The sequence below is a fragment of the Panthera leo genome, chromosome A2 (assembly GCF_018350215.1).
Source record: "Panthera leo isolate Ple1 chromosome A2, P.leo_Ple1_pat1.1, whole genome shotgun sequence".
In the NCBI taxonomy this organism is placed as follows: Eukaryota; Metazoa; Chordata; class Mammalia; order Carnivora; family Felidae; genus Panthera; species Panthera leo.
The window spans coordinates 126,276,323-126,289,023 of record NC_056680.1 but is presented as its reverse complement, the minus strand read 5'-3'; the positions used below and the strand labels follow the sequence as shown (position 1 = coordinate 126,289,023).

General features: G+C 42.8%; 1 protein-coding gene across 2 annotated transcripts in view; it reads left to right on the top strand.

Annotated features, from left to right (window-relative positions):
• ELMO1 (engulfment and cell motility 1) overlaps nucleotides 1–12,701 on the top strand; it is a 530,544-nt gene that overhangs the window by 52,163 nt on the left and 465,680 nt on the right. The gene's annotated exons all lie outside the window — the stretch shown is intronic.

Sequence of the window (12,701 nt, the reverse complement as noted above, 5' to 3'; positions counted from 1 at the left end):
GCCCAGGTTTATATGAATCAAGGTCAGCTTCGCCATGTTACCATGAGAAGTCATGTGCTTCTCACTGAGAAGAGCAGTGACAAGTGTGACCTAGTACGGTGCGTAAGAGAATATGGATAAATGAAAGGAAGAAATAGGTGAAGGAAAAAAAGTTTGAGATCACCTACAAAATAACTATGATACTATTGTGTTTTTTCTCCCCATAGGGCAAAATTAAAGTGTGCAGAATATCTATGCAATGGTTGAATCAGATGGATTTGACTTGGAAAGTCCCTATCTCCTACCTCAGACCTGAATATTTACTTACTGGGTATATATAGAGAAGTGGTTTAGAAGAAGTAGCAGAGGTGCTTGTTTTTACATTAACAAAACAAAATGTTGGGAGAGGTGGGGTGCCTGGGTGGCTGAGTTCGTTAAGCATCCGACTTGGGCTCAGGTCATGATGTCACAGTTCCTGAGTTCCATCTCCCAGTTGGGCTCTGCTCTGACAGCTCAGAGCTGGAAGCCTGCTTTGGAGTCTGTGTCTCCCTCTCTTCCTGCCCCTCTGACGCTTGTGCACGCGCACTCTCTCTCTTTCAAATAAATAAATAAAACATTAAATAAGAGACAAAAAAAGCATTGGGAGAGAAGAACTGTGATTGCTTCTAGATCTAGCCAAACACTGGGATTTCATCTTTCACTATGCAAATGTCCAGTTCCAAAGCTTAGCCTTTTAATACCGTGTGGTGTTTTAAGTTTTTCTTGCGGATCTCATAAAGTTCTCAAAACAAAATTGGTTATAATTCACTTTACTTAAAAATAAACATATGAGGGATGTGCTATGAAATTAAATCAACAATATGCTGCTTCAGGCCCAGGATTACTAGAAATGATTAGGGAGACATAAGTGGTAGGTAGTAGTGAGAGAGGCAAGGGTGAGCAAGTCTTAAAACATCTCTCTCTCCTTCTCACTCTCCCTGTAAAACTACTCTCAGCTATGCCCACAGTAATCACTGCAGCAGGTAACGTTAGGAACTTAAATGTAATTAAAGTACTAGGCCTGAAACTCAGCATGCCATGGTATCCATCCGTAGCAGCAGACTCTGTCCTTGAAATACTCTACTAACCAGGTTGCGTATAACTTCAGTGGGGTTCCAGATTGGAGGTTGGGAAATTGGTTTTTGTGTCTGGAAGTGCTGAGTCAGCAACACCTACTGTTGTTACATTCTGCATCCTGATTACAGGCACCCCCGCTCCTATCCATTTAATCCAGAAGCCCTCTGGACACTCCCGATACTGTTCTCTCCTGCACTTCTCACACACCTGCGAAATCCCATGGATACTGCATCCTGTGTTTCTAAAGAATCTGGCTTCTGTTTCCTTCCCACTGTTCCTGACCTAGATTAACAACTGTCTTCAGCCTCTGGTCTGAAGATGGCTGCAATGGTCTACTAACCTACGTCCTTCCCTCTGTGCCCTGTTTTCTCCCCTCTGTAGATGGGTTCCTCGCATTGTTGCAAAAATGTCCGTAAGATCTTGCCAGTTGGCTTCGAATCCTTTAGTGGCTTCCCATGGCTTACACACCCTTGCTGAGCATCCAAGCCCTTTTTGCCTCAGCCCCGGTCCACCTTGTTCTCCAGTCCTCCCTTCTCCTGTAGTTCACCTTTGCTCACAGTCTCATCTGGAATCTGTTTACATCTGTTTTCAAGCAGAACCTGCAGACTGTGTTGAGCCAGCCATTTGTCCTGGACTGCTTCCCTCTCAACCTGGATGGGGTCAAGCATCTCCTTCTCAATACTGCACTGTAGCTTTTTATTTATAACCTTTCTGTAAGAGACCATGCTGTGTTCTGGGGGCAGGGCAGTGTCCGTTATACATTGGTGTCTCTGTGCTTAACAGGGAGGAGCTCCCCATAAATGTTGGTGGCTTGAATGAATGAGTGAAATGGGACCTTTCTGGCAAGAAAAAGTTAATGCAACTAACTTTTATTTAGCTCTGGAATATTTGCGTGAGAAAGACCTAAGGTGTTCACAAAAGCATATCATCTCTTCTTTCTTTTCTTCTACTTTATCCCATCTCTAGAAATGTGTCTGTATAACTCAGATGTCATTACTATCACTATTACTACAGTTCTCTCCAAGGAGGAGGCAGGAACGGTGGAGCAGAGAGAGTACAAACCAAGATATGCCCAAGCCCCCTCCCCCAGGTCGGTCTGTCTTTGAAATAGGCAAGCCAGTCTTCATAGACATGAGGGGATTTGAGCATGCACACACACACACACACACACAAGCTGGGTGTGTGTGTGTGTGTGTGGAAATGAACATCACCAGCAATGGGACAAATCAGAATCCTATACCACCTGGTAACGTGCAAGGAAAAGGATGCAGCTTCACTTTTCCGTGATTTTCCTGCCAAAAACTCATAATCTGACTCTATAATCACAGGAAGCATCAGACAAAGCCAATCTGATGGACTTTATACAAAATAAACAGTCTGTAATTTAAAAAAAGAAGTCAAGGTCAGAAAAATCAAGGAAAGACTTAGAGGGGGGAGGTGTTTTAGGATGAAGACCAAAAAGACATTAACAATTAAAAGAACCCTGTGATTCTGAACTGGATCCTTTTGCTATAAAGTACATTATTGGGACATTTGGTGAAATTTGAATGGCGTGCAAGGAGCAAATGTAATATGTATTATATGTTAATTTCCTGATGTTAATGGTTGTGTTGTGGTTATGGAGGAGAATGTTATTGTTGTGGGAAATGCACACTCAGGTATCAGTGAGTGGTGCATCTTTGGGTTGTCAAGTTACTTTCAGGAGGTTAAGAAAGAAGGTTCTTTGTATTAAAATTGCAATTTTTTTTTGTAAACTTGATATTGCTTCAAAATAAAAATTTTAAAGCAAAAACGTCAATAAACAAACTTGGACTTGTCCCCATGGACAGGTTGTCCTTATGAGATGTGATTCTCGGTGTATTTATGGTGAGGGAATTGTGCAGAAGAGGGGCTTCGTTTTCCTTGAGCTGAATTGTGAGCCAAGGGTGAAGTTGAGGGGCCTGGTGGAGAGCAAACATGGATCCTGTGTCATCCCCGCCCCCCCACCGCCCCCGCCACCTCTCCAGTCCTCAGCAGGTCGCCTTACCTGAAAACAGGCTCAAAAGACAGACTGGCAGCTCCAGCAGAGCAGGGCTACCTCCCAGGGACAGGTGCAATTGGCAGGCTTCTAGTAAGATGCCAAGTTGATGATTTACTGTGAGATGTGTAAGTGCCAGACCACTGGCACTCTTTGATGAGCAGATTTCCTCTGTATAGCAAACTTCAAGGCAAGCTTGGTGGTAAGCAGGAGAGTGCGAGGTAAACAAGGAATCACAGTGAGGAGAGCTAGCCAGTGGAATTAGTGTCCAGAGGTGTCCTGTGAGGGGAGCCTGACTCCTCCATCCTGCATGGGAACATCACACTTGGCAATGGCATGTGGAGGCGTGAATTGGCCGTGGGGCTTGTACTCCCTTGGGGGGAGCTGGGTGGCTTCTTAGACTCCTATTTTTGTCTGCTTCCATGGTTGGCCACCTCTCTGCCTCTGACTGATGTGTTCTTGCTTTAAATAGGGAATTAGTGTCAGGCAGGTTGTTGACTCTTGAATGTCTTTGCATGTCTCTGATTCTGTGTTGACTCCTGGGTTGAGTTTATTTGTTCACTTTATTTGAGTTCCTTTAGAGGTCCTCGTTGGCCACTACTGGCCACGTGGGAACTTGGGGTAGAGAGAGGCTACGCTCTAGAGAAGCAACTTCCCTTTTTCTATTTATTTTTTTTTAAAGTCTGGAGCCATGTAAAAGGAAAGAAAGACTTAAAAAAAAAAAAGGCTTACCTTCTTGGAATATCTTGTTATCTCTAGAGTTCTTGAACTTCCCCAGGTTTCAGAGATTTAGCCAAAATAGGTATTTCTCCCTTTTGAGAACAGTGTGCCCTCTGCTGTGAACCAAAGGTATTCAGCTTTTTGGTGCAAAGTCTATGTGGGGCTGGCTGGTGATTCTAGCTCTCTTTCCACGGCTGAGTAGCACTCTCTCAGGAGTGAGACTTCCTGGCATCCCCGCGCCGCGCCCCCCCCCCCCCCCCCCAGCCTCTTGAGGTTTTCTGTTGTTACTCACACAGGTGGTCAAGTCTCTGCTAGGGCACTTCACGACCCCCAGGTACTTAGCCCTGGAACTTAAGGTTCCAAATGGCTCTGTATGTAAAAGCCATTTGTTTCCTGGGGGGTGTCACAGGAGACCCAAACCTTGAGGCTCTTGAGTGCCACAACCTGTTTTTTGAAGAGTTGCCTAAAATCTGAAATGTAAGTCAGCCTGCAGAAAGAAGCTATGGTTCTGTCTGGCTCATCAGTTAGAGACCAGACAAAAGGGTCTGGGTCCTTCCGTGAGTGATGAAGGGCTGCGTGCTTTCAGGCACGAACTCCGTATCCTTCTTCAAAGGATAGTTAGAAGGTTGTTTTGATTTTTGCAAAGGAAGAGCATATACACATATGGACTGGCCCACACTAGTCCAACTTAAGGGTCCTCAATTTAGTGTGATTTTATATTTTGTTTTCTCCTTTGCCCATGCAATGATAAGGCCCTTCATACAAATGCCTTAATAAATGATAACCAGAACATGCCTGATTTGGCATCTTCCATGACGTGGAAATTGAACCCCAGGTTCAGTTGGGGATGGGGAAGCAGCATCTACGTGGTCACCAGGTCAGCTGCTGAGCCCTAGCTTGACCCTCTGTGTACTCCTGAAGAGCTCTTGGGATCTGGTGAACAGACACAATAGACTGGAGGGTGGTGAGTGTCTGCAAGACTCAAGGAGCAGACTTGGTTTCCATTTGCAAACAAAGTAACACTGCAAGCCTCACATGAATTCTGGAATTAGTCTTTGCTATATGTGTGATTTTTTTTTTCTTTTTTTCTTTTTTTTAATTAATTAATTAATTAATTAATTAATTAACTTACTTACTTACTTACTTACTTACTTACTTACTTACCAAGTCAGGGGCTGTGATGAGTTATCAAACTCTGTGGACCAGAGAAAGGAATAGAATCAAATCACCTGAAACATGCTATTCAGAGCAGGTAGGACTGTAGTCTGCTCAGGGACCTATAACTTTCACTTTCATTCCATCCCTGGGCCTCCTTGCATCTGGGAGTCAGAGAATAATAATAAAATAAAGGCAGGCTGTAACAAGAAATGTGATCCTTGGGGTACCCTACTAAGCTGTGCCTCTGTCAGTCAGGATTCCTATTTGATGGAAAGAGCTCTGCCCTTTCCAGCTCTGCCAGGCATTCCCCTCGGCGGTGAGGGGGCGTGGGCTTGATGTGAAACTGAGCCCTCTCCTTGCACGTGGTGAGGCTGACAGTTGTATAAGGAAATGTTCCCTGGAATGGGCTTCGGGTCCCTGCTCAGTCAAGAGGCAGACTTTTTACTCCCAGTGACAGCTGCAAGGTACCAATTTACGGCGGGGCACTAGCTCAGAATTCCAATTACCGTTTGAGTTTGCAAAGAGCCTACATTTCCGTGCCTATGGTGCATTTTTACAACTTGCCACTGTGGTGGCCAATATATAGCCATCCCCCGTTACTAATATTTCTAACCAAATGATTTGCGGAACGAGAGCACAGGTGATATATATATATACTTAAGGCTTTTTGCTCCTTGCCGGGGGTTGGGGGTGGAGGGAAGTGCTGGGGAATCTGCTCGGAATTTCAAGAGGTTAAGAAAGGCAGGTGGAGATGGTGAAGGCTATCAGATTTTGGAAGCCGAGGAACACCTGTGAGGCTGTGGGAAACAGGTATTTTCTGTTTACAGTAATTAATTTTTGTTTCAGAGAGCGGCTCTCCCTAATGAAGGTAGCATGTGCCAGAGAGTTAATAAAGGATTTGGGGGGGCACTTGCACTTCATGCTTTATGCACACCCATAGCTTGACGCGGTAGCATTCGTTTCTTCTACAACTCTTGACAGTCTATTTCCTCTGGCTGAAGGATGACTAGAGTCGCTGTTGTAAGAGCAGGATATTGAGGATCTGGAGACTAGCACGTCCCCTGCGCCCAGGCTGTCATTTTTGCCCGTTAATGCTCCACAGGGCAGGAGGATGGAAGGTATGTCTTCCAGCTTTGACAATTCATGGATCTTTAAGGTGCTTGCATAGCTATGTTTTAGCAGTGGATCAAAGTGTATAGATTTCAAGTAACAGCTTTGTTGCTTCTGTTGGAGGAAATCCACGTGTCTGTCCACATGCACGTCAGCACAATGGAGGAAAAAAAATCTCAACATTTTAAAATAGATCTTTAAAAACATTACCAAGACTATGTAGTGCTTTAAAAAAAATCCTCCTTCTGAACTTTGAAAGTCTTTTTCTCCACACATAAAGGAAAGGTCTTATGTGGCTGTTTTGCTTAATGTGGGCTGGTTTTATTTTGGACTCTTTGAAACCCAGCGTGAAGGCTAAAATTCTATGTGGAGAAGTAAAAAAATGAAAGGAATGGTGAGGTTTTGGTTGTGCTAAATTAAAGTGACAAGGTACTGATAACAGGGCATGGCTGTGCCCACAAATTAGCCCTCTCTAATTTGCTGCTGAGGAAAGGACTGCTTTGGTGTTGCATTGTAATTTCTCTCTTGAATTAAAAGTTTAGAAAGTCTAGTTTGCTCAAAAGAGAAAACCTGAAAAACGTAAGCCTTTCAGTTTTGAAATGGCCCATGGTTCCCCTATGTTCAAGGAACTGTTTGAGCTAATCTTGCTTCAGAAGTATGTAAATTACATGGTTTTATGTTTAGAAGCCACACTGTGTGTTGGATTATTTGTGTGCTACTTAAGGTAGCCTTTTCCAAAGTTTTTGTTCCAATCCAGGATGTACTTTGCGTTCCTTAGGTGGCATCTGTGTTTTGTGTGGTCTCCTCTGTATATATGAGGTGCTAGAGGGGCACCTGGGTGGCTCAGTCGGTTGAGCATCTGACTTCAGCTCAGGTCATGATCTCATAATGAATTCATGGGTTCATCAATTCAAGGCGTCCAGCTCTGGGCTGACCGCTTAGAGCCTGGAGCCTGGAGTCTGGAGTCAGCTGGAGCCTGATTTTGTGTCTCCCTCTCTCTCTGCCCCTCCCCCACTCATGCATGTGTGCTCTCTCTCTCAAAAATAAACATTAAAAAAATTTAAAAATAAAAAAAAAAATAAGGTGCTATGTTATGTACAGAATGGATTTCTGATGGGGGAAAGAGGTAAAGAAGGCAAAAGTTACTTTCTTCAACTTCCATTTAGTTCTAGGCAGCAGCTTGATATTGATGGGGAGCTGGGATGACATTAAGTTTCTCCAGCTACAATATGGCCTACCTCAAATTACAATATCCCTGTACCCCAAACTCAGCTTCCTAGAGGGCTGAAATGTTGTCATTCTGCGAAATCAATGATCATATTACAAAAAATTGGCCTCATGGATTGTAGAATATGACTCGGGATTGTTTATTACAGTACTGTAAAAAATGGCAATTCATGATAATTTATCTTTTGTTTTTAGTTTCTGTTGGTGTTTTCTCAAGGAGAGACCCGCTGCTCCATATCAGATTGTCCACTCCTTGGTGTTGACACTTGTGTCCTCGTGAGAGGCTTTAATTCATCATGGCTAATCCATACTTAGATAGTTATGGTGTTTCCTAAACTGTGTTCCAAAGGTGGTTAATAGATGTGATGTGGAAAGGGTTTTATGGTCAAATTTGAGAGACACTGGGATAAACAAAGCTAACAGATTGCTTTACTGAAGGACTTTTCTGGGCCTTTAACATTTATATATGCACATTGTAAATTGTCAGGACAGTGAGTGGAGTAGACATCTGGCACAGGTATCTGCTCCTAAGTGCATGCCTAGGGAACACTGCCTCAAAATTTGGCTCTGCCTGTCTGTTATGGGTTAAAATTGTGTCCCTCCCGGAAGAGATATCTTAGAGTCTTCCCCTTGCCCCCAGTACCTCAGAATGCGACCTTATTTGGCAATAAAGTCCTTTAGATGTAGTTAGTTAAGATGAGGTCATATGGGAGTAGGGTGAGCCCCTAATCTATTATGACCAGGGCGATTAATAAAGGGGGAATTTGGACATAGACACATACATACCGTAGGACAGTGCCATGTGAAGATGGAGTTATGTTGTCACAAGCCAAGGAACTACCAGAAGCTAGGAGAAAGGCCTGGGATAGATCTTTCCTAAGCACGTTCAGAGGGAGCATGGTTCTACCCACACTTAATCTCAGACTTCTCGCTCCAAAACTGTGAGACAACACATTTTTGCTGCTGAGCCCACTCAGTTTGTGGTACTTTGTTATGGCAGCCCTAGCAAACATTGCCATTTTAGACTTGGGCTCAGTATCTCAGGCTTGTTTTCAGGGTGGGCTAGAACCACATTCCTAGTTCTAGAAGCTTCTCAGCCAAGCTCTTCTCTGATCTTTTCTGTATTGTGGGTTCATTCTTTTTTTTTTTTTTTTTTAATTTTTAAAAAATATTTATTTATTTTTGAGAGAGACAGAGATCGCACAGGGAAGGGGCAGAGAGAGAGGGAGACACAGAATCCGAGGCAGGCTTCAGGCTCTGAGCCGTCAGCACAGAGCCCGACCTGGGGCTCGAACTCACAAACTGTGACATTGTGACCTGAGCTAAAGTTGGACGCTTAACTGACTGAACCACCCAGGTGTCCCGGTTCATTCTTTATATATGCTGTGTGTGGTACTTCCACTAGGGCATGCACCTTCTTCCCATTGACCTGGAACACTGGTTCCTAACTCTAGTTTTATACAATGGAATTATCCAGGAAGTCAAAAAAATACTAATGGCCAGGCCCCACCCTGGGCCAATTAATTATAGTCTCAAATATTAGACTTGAGACTATAGAGTCTGTACCATATTAGAGTATAGAGCTCAAGTATTTCCTTTAAAAGTTCTCCAGGTGATTCTAAGGTACAAGCAGGGTTAGGAATTACTGAAGGCAGCAAGGGCTGAGTGTATGTCAGGGGGGGTTGGGGGCTGGGTGATGGAAGCACCAACCAAAATTCAGCAGGGGATAGTGGGTCCCTTGTTGAAGCCAAAGAGCTGGGTTTGAACCCTGGATCTTCCACTTACCTACCGTGACTGTGTAAGAGTCACTTAGTGGCTCTATACCATGGCTTACTCATTTATACAGTAGGGATTATGATTATCCAGTAAGGCTGCTGTAAGGTATCTTAGTGAGGTCAGAGTTCTGTAACAGAATATGATAGACTTGGTGGGTTTTAAACAACACAAACCTATTTTTCAGAGTTTGGAGACTGGGAAGTCTAAGATCAAGGTGTCCATTCGTGTCTGATGAGAGCCCATTTCCTGGTTCATCTTCTTGCTGTATCCTCACATGGTGGAGGGGCCAAGGGAGCTCTCTAGGGTTCCTTTTATAAGGGCACTAATCCCATTCATGAGGGCTCCACTTTCATGATTTAATGACATCCCAAAGACCACCCTTACCCCCCCAAATACCATCACACTGGGGATTAGGTTTCAACATAGGGATTCTGGGGACACAGACGTTTAGTCTGTATCATGAGAGTTCAGTGAGCAGTATTGAATTCAGGGTCTGAGAGATAAGCATTGAGGACTCTTGGTGAACATGTTCAGGAGACCCTGTGATCCTGTTCTCAGTGAGTCTTCCAAGGCAAGAACAATCTGTCCCTGTAATCTTCTGTCCTTTATCCAAACCTATCCCTTCATTACTCTTCCTTATTCCTCCCTCCCTTTCCAACTGCCTGCTCATAACAATCACAACATTCAAAACAAAGGAAACCTGCATTCTTGGTATGCACACCCTTTCTTCACAAATAAAAAAACATTGGTTAAGAGAGTGTGTTTATTCCTTAAGGAAGTGGGCTCTGGGCCGAGGATGAGGTCACTGTGGCCCATACCACTGTGGGCTGCAGTCACTGCTTTTATAGGTGAAGTCATTCTTAGCCAAGAACAGGCAGCTAAAGCACAGCATCTGAAATACTACCCAGAAATCCCCAAATTGAAGACAAGCCTGATCTTAGGTTAATAGGTAGCCCACTCTCTTGTGAGAGCTTTCTGGCTCCTGGCTCTGAATCAGAATTAACCTTGGGAATGCCTGTTGAATCCAGATCTCCAGGGGTCAGAGCTGGTGTTTGGTGTTTCAAAGGTCTACAGATTACTCTAATGCAAGGACAGACTTGCCACCCTTCATAGTCTGTATGTATGCATGCATGTATGGGTGCAGGCATGCATGCATTTTGTCATGTAGAAATCCAAGCACTCATTCAGTGCTTCATTCACACATGTCAGTGTGTGCCAGGCTCTCTTCTAGATGGGATATTGGCATGAATGAAACACTCATGTTCACTTGAAGCTTCTTTTCTAGTGAAGAATCCAGAAAATAAGCATGTAAACAAATACCTGACATAATGTCAGACTTTGACGAGCACTAATAAGAAAATAATATAGAGGAGGCAGGTGGGAAGGACAGGACATTGTTTTGGTTAGGGATTAAAGCAGGTTTCCCCAACGAGACAATGTTGGAGCCTGAGTAAAGAGAGGGAGCAAGTCACAGAGCAGTTTGGTTGGGGGGGATGTTCTAGGCAGAGGAGAGCTTTGTGTTTGGTGTGCTGGAGAACAGCAGGGCCAGTGGAGTGGACTGGACAGGGACAGAAGTGCAGAGAGGAGTGGAGGCCAGACCATAGAGGCCGACAGACTATGCATATGGCTTTGAATGTTTTCTAAGTGTGATGGGATGCAAAGTTTTGGGCAGGGGAGTGACATGATCTGATCTGTGTATTAAATGTATCACTCTGGAGAATTTATTGACCATTGTCAGCCAAATCCCAGAGTCCCAAGGAGGCCCACTAAGAGGTATATTTTCAGGCACTGTCCAAGGAGGTTTATTCATTTGCTCCCAGAAAAGTAGTAAACCAATTCCTAGGCAGTGTTGGCTATGCTTAGAACATCAAAACAAAGTATAGAATGTAAACTTTTTACACTTTGTCAAATCTGTATATTTTAAAATATGATAGCTGCAGTGTTATTTTAACAAGACCATAAATTCAAACAAATTTGTGTTCTTTTGTATTGCTGTCTTTTCTTGTGTGCAACCCTTGTTAGTTTTATTACAGGTTACAGTAATGGAAGTAATTTGTAGGGGTCAAATTTTTGAGGCAAGTTATTGAGTAGATCTAGAATTTAGTGTTTTTCTGACAAACAAATGGAGAATTTCCAGTTTTCCTATAATCTAATTATTGGGATCCCTCTTGTTGGTAAGTATTGTATCTTTTCTAATGACTGGCACTTTTTATTTGCATGTGTATCACTTCATTCATCTTGTTTGAGTGTAAGTAATTGAATGTCTGTTACGGACTAAGTGTTTGTGTCCATCCAAAATTCGTGTGTTGAAGTCTAATCCCCAATGTGGTGGCCTTTGGGAGGTGGTTTTACACTTTTCCTGTAACATGTTATACGGTAAAAAGGGAAAGTAGTAGAAACATTGTACTTGGTAATAAAAGAGATGGGTAGAAAACAAAGATGAGCCGTCAAATAAAAACTGAAAATATAACAAAAAATGTATACGTAGATTCATTTGTGAAGTGTTTCAAAATTTTTGTGTTAGATGCTATGTAACAAAGGATAAGTAAAAATTCATGAACTCACTGGACAGATACAATCTTAACCAAGTACTCAAAGTTGATACCCTCCCTCATCAATGGGATAAACCAACTGCATGTGCCTCCTGATATGAGGTATGACACCACTCCTGTTATATTTCTGCCAAAAAATCCATATCAAGAGTCTCATTTCAAAGAAACATTAGGAAAACCCAAATAATGGGACGTTCTACAAAATAACTTTTGTATATTTTACCTTACTTTTCAAAAATGTCAATGTCACAAAGACAAATAAAGACTGAAGAACTCTCCTAGATTGAAAGAGACCAAAGAGCTATGTAACTCAATGCTATAAGTCATCCTGGATTAACTCCTAGACCAGGGAAACAAACTCTGGTCTTTTATGATAAAGGACATTATTGGGACAATTAGTGAAAGTTGAATAAGGCTTGTAGATTATATAATAGTGTTGTATCAATTTTAACTTCCTGATTTTGATAATTGTGCTGTGATTATGTAAGTGAATGTTCTTGATCTCTAGACATGCACATTAAAGCATTTAGGATAAAGGAGCATCACATTTGCAACTTTCTCATAGATAGTGCCAGAGGAGGAAAAGCTCTTTTTCCTCTGTCCTCCTAGGTTCTCCAGCTGGGGCTCTGCACATTAGACTGACAAAAGATGAAATAATGAGAGAAAAACAAACAGAAGTTTATTGCAGCATGCATACACATAGGAGAAACTCAGTGTTGGGTAACTCAAAGGGGTGGTTAGAACTTGGGCTTTATAGCATCTTAACAAAAGAACAGTAAGTTTCAAAGAAGTGATAAAGTCAAAGGAAAAGGGTTTTAGGTTTTCAAGGGTAGCAAACTGTGGGAAGATAAATATGTGGGGCAACTGGAAGGTAAGGGTTAATTTAGTAAGGCTTGTTTATGCAGTTGTATCTTGGTGCCATCTCATCTTAGGTGATAAGGTTGTCTTCATCCTGGTATTGAAAGCAGGGGACATCTTTATGGGGGATCTTGTGTTCTGTTGTCAGGCAGATTGGCAGAGGGCAGAAAGCTCATCCCGTGTATGCC